This window comes from Telopea speciosissima, unplaced genomic scaffold (assembly GCF_018873765.1).
Source record: "Telopea speciosissima isolate NSW1024214 ecotype Mountain lineage unplaced genomic scaffold, Tspe_v1 Tspe_v1.0033, whole genome shotgun sequence".
Taxonomy (NCBI): Eukaryota; Viridiplantae; Streptophyta; class Magnoliopsida; order Proteales; family Proteaceae; genus Telopea; species Telopea speciosissima.
The window spans coordinates 111364-120503 of NW_025317369.1; the positions used below are offsets into that span (position 1 = coordinate 111364).

Consider the following 9140-nt stretch of genomic DNA (forward strand, 5'->3'; position numbering starts at 1 on the left):
AAACCCTAACAGGGTTGCACCAGGGTTCCCATGGGCAACCATGGAAACCCTAAAAATTAAAATGAAGCGCCCATGGGACACCATGGGCTAACCCAGGATGTGCAATACCCTAATTGGTTTATAATTGGTTTCCCTAGGGAACCATGGTTTTATCCCTGGATCGTAGTTTGGCCTACAGTCACAGCATCTAGGCGACCCAAGGCGTTGGAGGGAGCCTGGACACAAGGCAACACCAACAAGGTGCATAAGGGACACCTTGACAAATGGAATTACGATTGTTTCATATCCAAGTACATAATATACAGTAATGGAAAGCTGTTGAATCTTCAATAAAACAACAATAAGAATGACAATATACTACTGCCACAGCACCACTATTACTGCTATCATTACTACAAAATAGAAAAAGCATAGCAGAATCCTATAGACTAACCAAGTTACAGGATGCATGACAATCAAGAGGTTATCAAATCACTATGGATTGAGTTTCTCATCAATAATAAGTTTTGTGTTTTTTATTCTTCTCTTTGGTATTGTATTGCAATTAATTTCAAGATAGCCTATCAGATTTTAACTGCAAAATTTCATTCCATTGATTATTTCTGCTCTACAATAGTATTTGTAGCCTCAGTGCTACTTGTCTCCCTTCCTGAAATATATAGTCAAAAAATCCTGCTACAACTATGACAGATAACTGTCTTAGCTACCACCAAAAAAGAAACTAAAACTCATCCCAGCTAACTCATCCCTAGAGGCCAACAGAAAAGGAAAGAAAGTTTGTAAAAAAGTACAAACCACTATAATATATGTTAGTTGTACAATAAAGAAGGATAAGCGGAAAAGCAGAACACAAATCAATGGTAGTTACAAAAGAAAGGACAAAAATTCAGTAATTATCACTTGATATCATTACCTTGTCAAAAGAATCTAGCTCATTCTCGATTGCTGAATAAGTTCCAGATCCAGTCTAACCAGTTGAATATCGTATATTAGTCTCCATTTCGTTCCTGTATCACATTTTCCAAGAATCCTTTCACACAGTTTTTTATCGGGGGTGGGGTGGGGTGGGGTGGGGAGAGGGAAACTAATGTAGTTCTAGATAGGGTAAAGCCCTACTAGAAGCCTATTAAACCAGGACCAATAACAAGGAACAAAGGGGTTGTTGGTTCTGCAGTTTCAGTGGGACAGAATTGCAGTTTTAGGTCAAATCTAGGGCTTAGGTTAGGATAATGGAAGGGGAGCTTAGGGGGTATGGCTAGGCCTGGTTTATAGGACTCTAATAATGTAGGTATTATAAAGTTTTTAAGTGTTTTGAAAATTCTATAAAACTGGGCAGCAAGATCTAGGGTTTAATGGAGTTAGGGTTTATGGGATTCAAACAAAAAATAAAGGGGATCGATTGGGGCAAAGGATTAGAGGGTTAGAAGAAGAAATTGGGTGTCAAACTTACTGGAGATTCCACTGGCAGCAGCTTGAATAGATGTGAAGGATATAACCACCTTCGAATTGAAGAAGATCCTCCCAACCGTCACGGCGTAAGGAGTCAACCGGATTCCACCAATCCCTTTCCACCTTGATAGAACCACAAGGATGCACACTCTCAAGGAGCACAGAAGCCCTACTAGAAGCCAATTAAACCAGGACCAATAACAAGGAGCAAAGGGAATGTTGGTTCTGCAATTTCAGTAAGATAGAATTGCAATTTTAGGTCAAATCTAGGGCTTAGGTTAGGATAATGGAAGGGGGGCTTAGGGGGTATAGCTAGGCAGGTTTATAGGACTCTAATAATGTAGGTATTATAAAGTTTTAAGTGTTTTAAAAATTCTATAAAACTGGGTAGCAAGATCTAGGATTTAATGGAGTTAGGGTTTATGGGATTCAAACAAAAAATAAAGGGGATCGATTGGGGAAAAGGATTAGAGGGTTAGAAGAAGAAATTGGGTGTCAAACTTACTGGAGATTCCACTGGCAGTAGCTTGAACAGATGTGAACGATAGAACCACCTTCGAATTGAAGAAGATTCTCCCAGCCGTCACGGCGTAAGGAGTCAACCGGATTCCACCAATCCCTTTCCACCTTGATGGAACCACAAAGATGCACACTCTCAAGGAGCACAGGAGCAGCAACAATGGCAGCCAACAAGTAAAAGCTTTTTTTCATTAATCAAATTCGTGTTCAAGGCTTTGCCCCCCTTACAACCTTATATAAAAGACTCAAAAATAGACTTCTACTCTAAAAAGGAAAGGCCTAACCCAATCCCTAACCTATTAGAAAACTTAAACTGACTAAGAAACTAAAATACATAAAGAAATAGACTCAAAACCTGGCTGGACTTATAGAATCCTAATCCAGCCCAACTTACATCACATGACCACTTAAACAAGTCACATGATCACTTAAGTGATCACATGACCACTAATTACATAAAAATCAAAACTAAGGAATTAAAACAGCTAATCCCATATGCAACCTGATTACCCATATTTTAGGCCCATAAAAGTGGCTTATTACATAGAAAACCCATGGGATCAAAGGCCCAACATACATATAACCCAACCCTAGACTTATTTCCAAAGAAATAAGCCAATTTTGGTGATGAATTTGCATCAACTCTCCCCAACTTGAAAAAATTCGCCTTCGAATTTTGCAGTGATGAGGGGGAAACAACATATGGGTAGCAGCTTCAACCATTCCCAAACAAAATTCTGGTGATGCAGGAACATTAGGGATGAAGTCTTCAAGGCATGGAGCTTTCTCTTTAAAGACCCATGGTGGCATAACAAACTCTATGTGTTCGAACTTTGAATCAATATCAACTATGTATGTCGTGTTCATAGAGTCTTCAACGTTGATAACCTTCTCATCTAAAACTTGAGGCACAAGCTGTACCTCTTCAAGAATAGCATCTTGAATGCCAATGATTTCCCGTGGAGTGCTGTCAACCACCTCTTAATCTTCTATTGTTTCAGCTTTGTCTACTTTGTTTTCTTCAACATTGACTGCTTTAGTAGAATCTTCTGTTGGCGCATCAGCCGTTGGTGAAACTTCAAACACAGTCGATGCCACTTGCATTTGAGTTGACATGTTCGACAGTCCCTGTGGCTGTACAGTTGATGTGGTCACCTTTGGTTGTAACCCTTTTAGAGTAAACAAATGGTATAGACGGTGTCGATCAGGTAGGACACACGAATTGTTTTCAGGTTCAATCCAACCTTGTCGCTCGTCCAACCAATTACAACTTACTGCAATAACGCTCCTTGGAGATGGTACCGGCTTACACCAAGCACCGTCAGGGTATGAGGAACACTCAAATTCAACAAAGACTTGACCTGTAGGCATGATGCAAATCTCTCCTGACTGGGACAACATATCCACCACCGATTGTAAAATAATGTTGTTATGTCGCCTCTCATCAACAACAAATATGGTTGTGCTCCTATTGGGTTGACGAACTCGGGTCTTGAAAACGAAGGGAGGTGGGTCTTTCAAGGCTTGGTTGTAGCTTCCCTCTGCCATAGCTTTGATATCAAATAATATAGTTCTAGATAGGGTAAAGCCCTACTAGAAGCCAATTAAACCAGGACCAATAACAAGGAATAAAGGGGCTATTGGTTCTGCAATTTCAGTAGGACAGAATTGCAGTTTTAGGTCAAATCTAGGACTTAGGTTAGGATAATGGAAGGGGGGCTTAGGGGGTATGTCTAGGCAGGTTTATAGGACTCTAATAATGTAGGTATTATAGAGTTTTAAGTGTTTAGAAAATTCTGTAAAACTGGGCAGCAAGATCCAGGGTTTAATGGAGTTAGGGTTTAGGGATTCAAACAAAAAATAAAGGGGATCGATTAGGGGAAAGGATTAGAGGGTTAGAAGAAGAAATTGGGTGTCAAACTTACTGGAGATTCCACTGGCAGCAGCTTGAACAGATGTGAAGGATAGAAACACCTTCGAATTGAAGAAGATCCTCCCAGCCGTCATGGCGTAAGGAGTCAACCGGATTCCACCAAGCCCTTTCCACCTTGATAGAACCACAAGGATGCACACTCTCCAGGAGCACAGGAGCAGCAACAATGGCAACCAACAAGCAAAAGGTTTTTTTCATTAATCAAATTCGTATTCAAAGCTTTGCCTCCTTACAACCTTATATAAAAGACTCAAAAATAGACTTCTACTCTAAAAAGGAAAGGCCTAACCCAATCCCTAACCTATTAGGTAACTTAAACTGACTAGGAAACTAAAATACTTAAAGAAATAGACTCAAAACCTGGCTGGACTTATAGAATCCTAATCCAGCCCAACTTACATCACATGACCACTTAAGTTGTCACATGACCACTTAAACAAGTCACATGATCACTTAAGTGATCACATGACCACTAATTACATAAAAATCAAAACTAAGGAATTAAAACAGCTAATCCCGTATGCAACCTAATTACCCATATTTTAGGCCCATAAAAGTAGTCTATTTCATAGAAAACCTATGGGATCAAAGGCCCAACATTCTTATAACCCAACCCTAGACTTATTTCTAAAGAAATAAGCCCATTTCGGTGATGAATCCGCATCAGAAACATTTACAAACTAATAATTTTCTCTGAAGAAAAATGTACGGGAAATAGCCTCTCCACAAAGCGGGGTAAGGCTACGTACATTATGACCATCCCCAGACCACACAGTGGTGGGAGCCTCGTGCACTGGATACGCCCTTTTTTTTGTAAATATTAGTCTACAAAACCTTTTGGGCTCATTAATATGATTTGATTCAGACATATCAGTACTAGAGCATACAGACAAGACACCAACGAAACTATATACTTGTCCATCAGGCAAGTGGTATAGATAGAGCATTGACGTTTGTACAAGGAAATAGATTTCAAAGGGGGAAAACCCATTCAGACAACATATCGAGATCTCACTGGAGGCTGACCAAAGGAAATATTTTTTTTTATGGATTATAAGTTGTAACTAAAATGCACAACACAAAGAAACAGGCTGTGTCTTGAACTCAACTTACTTTAGTACACCCGAATCGTCCATGCATTCCTTTAACTTGGTGTGCCTAAAATATACAAGACAAAACATCTATTCAACATAAACTGCATTTTGACAAATTAAATGACTACATAATTTTATTTCTATAGGGCATTCATCAACAGGAGGTTTAGTTACCCTCTAGAAAGGAATCTTGCCGCCTTAATGTTAGAAGGGTTCTCTAGCCATTTACTGTACTTAATAAAACCCTGCATCCAATAAGAGCACACATGCATTACTTGGGGAATGGCTTCCTCATTGGGAGGTCCTTCTCTTTTACTTTTATGGTCACGTGATTGCCTCGCATCTACATTGCTTGGAAAGAAAGTAAGCCATTCCAGCTCTTCGCAGACTGCCTGTGGAACCAACTCAATAAAGCCAGATCATGATTGAAGCAAGAAAATCATGAAACAAATATTTAAGTAGAGTTGAATGGCTAAATGGGATTTTTCTAGCCAACCACTTATAGATGGGAAAATGCTTAGGTGAGTCGGGTTGAATTATGATTGAACCATGGAAGGTTTACCCATATGAAAAACAGGTAATTAAGCACGCTAACCTCCACATACAGAGTTGATAGGAACTTATTGATGAGAGCTGAGGATAATATAACACACTGCCCCCTATGAGATACCTACAAAAAATGAGAAACAAATTACAGAAGAAAGAACAAACCTTGGCCAAATATACAAATTAAGAGGAAAAACGACACCAAATGACATGAGCCCTACCTTAAGAAACTTTCAACAGGATCATCCAAAACATCAAAGCCATTTGCCAATAAAAAAGACCGTGGGCTTCACCCTAGAGCAATGAAAAACCCAAATATTGCCAAATCCTTTTCCAATACCTGCAACAAACCAGCAACCTTGAAAATCTGCTTCTTCACCAACCTACTGTATGTATTAAAATAGTTTGAAAACATACAACCAATGCTCCAACTCTGTAATAAATAGCCAAATGTAAGGTCATGAAGAAAATACTACTTAAAAAAATGGCATCAGGTAGAGCATGATAAGAGGGAAACAAAGGGATGGCGTATGCGGTTAGTTAGAAAAGTGGAGTCATTCTAGCATAATTCAAGGCAGTCAGAATTAACATGAAGTACCCTTGCATGATTCATCAAAAACCTCAGTAAGGCAATGAATTCTGCTTCAGTGAATGACAAAAAGAGCTCTGCCTTCAAACCCTACTATAACAATGCCAAACAAATTTGTGCAAACATGAATCAGGGGAAAGGACGCAATATCTTATTCTCAGAACCCAACACATGGATATAAGATGATGCAGCCAGACAATCCTAGATTAGGAATCAATGATTTGTTTGGCTGCAACACAGACTCAAGTTGAAGGAGATTTTCTATTGAATCAAGGGATGAGAAGCTTGTTGGTTTTGATATTCCAACAACCTGTATGGAAAATAATGAAAGAATAAAAAGAGAAGAGATAGGAGGGCTGTTTTGGGACTGTGAAAAGTACCCATGAACAAGAGAGAAAGAGGGGGGGAAGAGGAAGTCATCTCGGCCACACAATTCAGAACCACATTCTATATTCCGTTCCACACATAATTGGGCTGTTACATGTATTCAAAGATCCAATATTAATAATAAAAAAATAAAAATTTCTTAATATCTAACTTCCTAAAATTAATAAAGTTAAAAAAAAACTATTATGACTCTTAATGTTATTAAAGAAATGGGCCACACAAGATCCCTATAACAACTACTATTAGATAAATCCTAAACTAATATCTAATGCACCCCACCACTAATTAAAATATTTATTTTCGTGCACCCCTTTAGACCGCCACTTTTGGGCCTTATAATTCGGCTCTCGCAAATAAAACCCAAGGAACTAAAAGTCTAAACCCTATAGATATTAAAATAGGAGATTTTCTAGACCGGTCCTGCATTATAAGATGTCATGTATCACATCCAATAGTCAATGCCATGTGTAAAATGGACTAAATATGATGAAAATTCTAATATTTTACACATGTTCTACAGTCTACAGGTATACTAAGCTAACCAATTTTAGGGTTGAGAACAGACAAAACTAAATGAAAATTTTAACATTTTCGATTTCTCATATATGATATTTATACAAGTCAAACTGCTGAAAAAATCTTCAGGGGAGAGCGATCAGCAATGGGTGAAAGGAAATTGTACTGCAACAAGCAGAAACAGTTCCGATTTCATGTACCAATATAGGTACTGTATGCATCAATATGGAACAGTAAGCACGTGTAAGAGTCCAAAACTAAAGCCACAAAAGTGATGAATTAATTTAGATTCTTTAATTACTGAACCAGCTCTAGGGAAGTGGTTGCTCAATAGTTGCTTCTAAGGCTCTGTTAGGACCTCCAGTGCTAACCTCTATAGTTTCAGAAGTCGTCAGCCTTGACCATATCCTCTCCCTGTCAATCGCTCGCTCGCTGCAGCTGTTTCTGTATAAGATCCACCCAAAAAGACATTTCTTCTGTTCCTCTTTCATGAGTAACACAGGTTGCAGCCCTAGGGTCAAAATGGACAAGAAATTCTCTGCGTAGACCCAAATCCTTAATTGAATGATAAGCCTGGTGTATCGGAATGAAATCAACAAGCATGTCCATCAATCAACCAGTTATATCTGGTATTGTGGAGAAAAACTGAGAGCAAGAAACTTTTGCTGGTCCAAGTTTTGTGATTGTAGCAATGCAGGTCAGCGCGAGCATGAGAAGTGAGATATCACTAGCATTGCCTGAACCCTCAGATAATCCTTTCCTGCATCTGGTGATAAAAGATGTCTCTTACACAATTCAATCTAACTCTATAAATTTAAAAGCTTACAGATGCAACAACATAAACGGTTACATACACTGTAGTAACTGCAGTAAAACGAGGTCCCTTTCAAAATGGTTCACAAAAGTTGTCACAACTATTGGAAGTTGATCAGACCAAAACCAGTCATATGCTTCAGGTTGCTTGGCTGACAATTCATCCTTAATTAGGCTCTCCAAAGAAGCAGTTAAGTGCAATAAACTGCATTTATGTAACAGGTATGTTGCATTAGAAAGACTATATCCATCAGAAAACAAGATAAACAGAACACTAGTGAAAAAATAAGCAACTAAAATGATGAATATAATTAACAGCACTAGGATGTTATGTCAGGGAATGGCTAATGCAAATCTACAAAAAACATTTCTGGCCATGCTACTGCTTCTCAGATACTCAGGTTCTGATGGAATTCTAGAATCCGATTTCTAAGGCTGGAGAAGCATAATTTGAGAACCCTACTCAGAGGCACATGAAGCATTCCACCGAACCTTTGATGGGCAGCAGAAGCTCCCTTCAGTACCTCGATTCTCGCTTCCTGGTCACTCAGTTTCCAGAATCTGTTCATGAGAAGGAGCATAAACATGCCACTGTCCACTCTCCTTCTGGCCCAGAAGCGAGAATCAGGAATGTGCCCCAAGATCAAAATAAGAATCTAAAACATTGATTAACTACATTGCCTTTTGTAGTTGTTTTACAGCAATGTGTAGGTATATACTATTAAACATCAACCTACATTATCACAAAGATTTTAAAACCTAGATATGTTATAATATAGTAACTTCATATCCTATGCAATAAGATGAGTCTGGAAAGACATTTAACAATTCTCAACAGGAATATAGAGAAAAAAGAATTATATACTGAGAGAAAATAAACATTAACTCCAGAAAAGGAAATTCCTAATTAATCTTACTCAGGTTTTTATTTTTCTTTTGATTTAGAAGGTAAATAAGAATGTTGAAGACAGACATTAAGTGTATGTAAGAAACAGGGAAGTGTTAACAATAATGTCAGTAGGACATGTAGAATTGCCTGTTATGTTGCTATATAATGGGTAGTTCAGTCATACAATTTATCAATTAGGTAATAAATGAAGTATCATGTATTAAAAATAACTTACATTTTCAGTTCTATAATTCTTTCTCTTCTGCTTTCTCACCCAACACCCACCCTCTTACTCAATCTCAAACCATAAATCCTAAGGTTTGTCTTTTTGATACCTCCTTCACCATTAAGAATATGAACAGAGTGACTAATTGCAAAGAAACATATGGCTGTTTTTTGGATTAT

The 9140-nt window shown here is 38.2% G+C and overlaps 1 long non-coding RNA gene across 1 annotated transcript; it reads right to left on the minus strand.

Annotated features, from left to right (window-relative positions):
- Positions 1 to 991: 991 nt before the first annotated feature.
- LOC122647358 lies at positions 992 to 8047 on the minus strand. The gene is made up of 6 exons (XR_006330856.1): positions 7888 to 8047; positions 7405 to 7799; positions 5763 to 5881; positions 5170 to 5665; positions 5015 to 5059; positions 992 to 1007 (listed from the first exon to the last, which is right to left on the minus strand). It is a non-coding gene; the product is annotated as an uncharacterized LOC122647358 (long non-coding RNA).
- Between the last annotated feature and the right edge of the window lie 1093 nt (positions 8048 to 9140).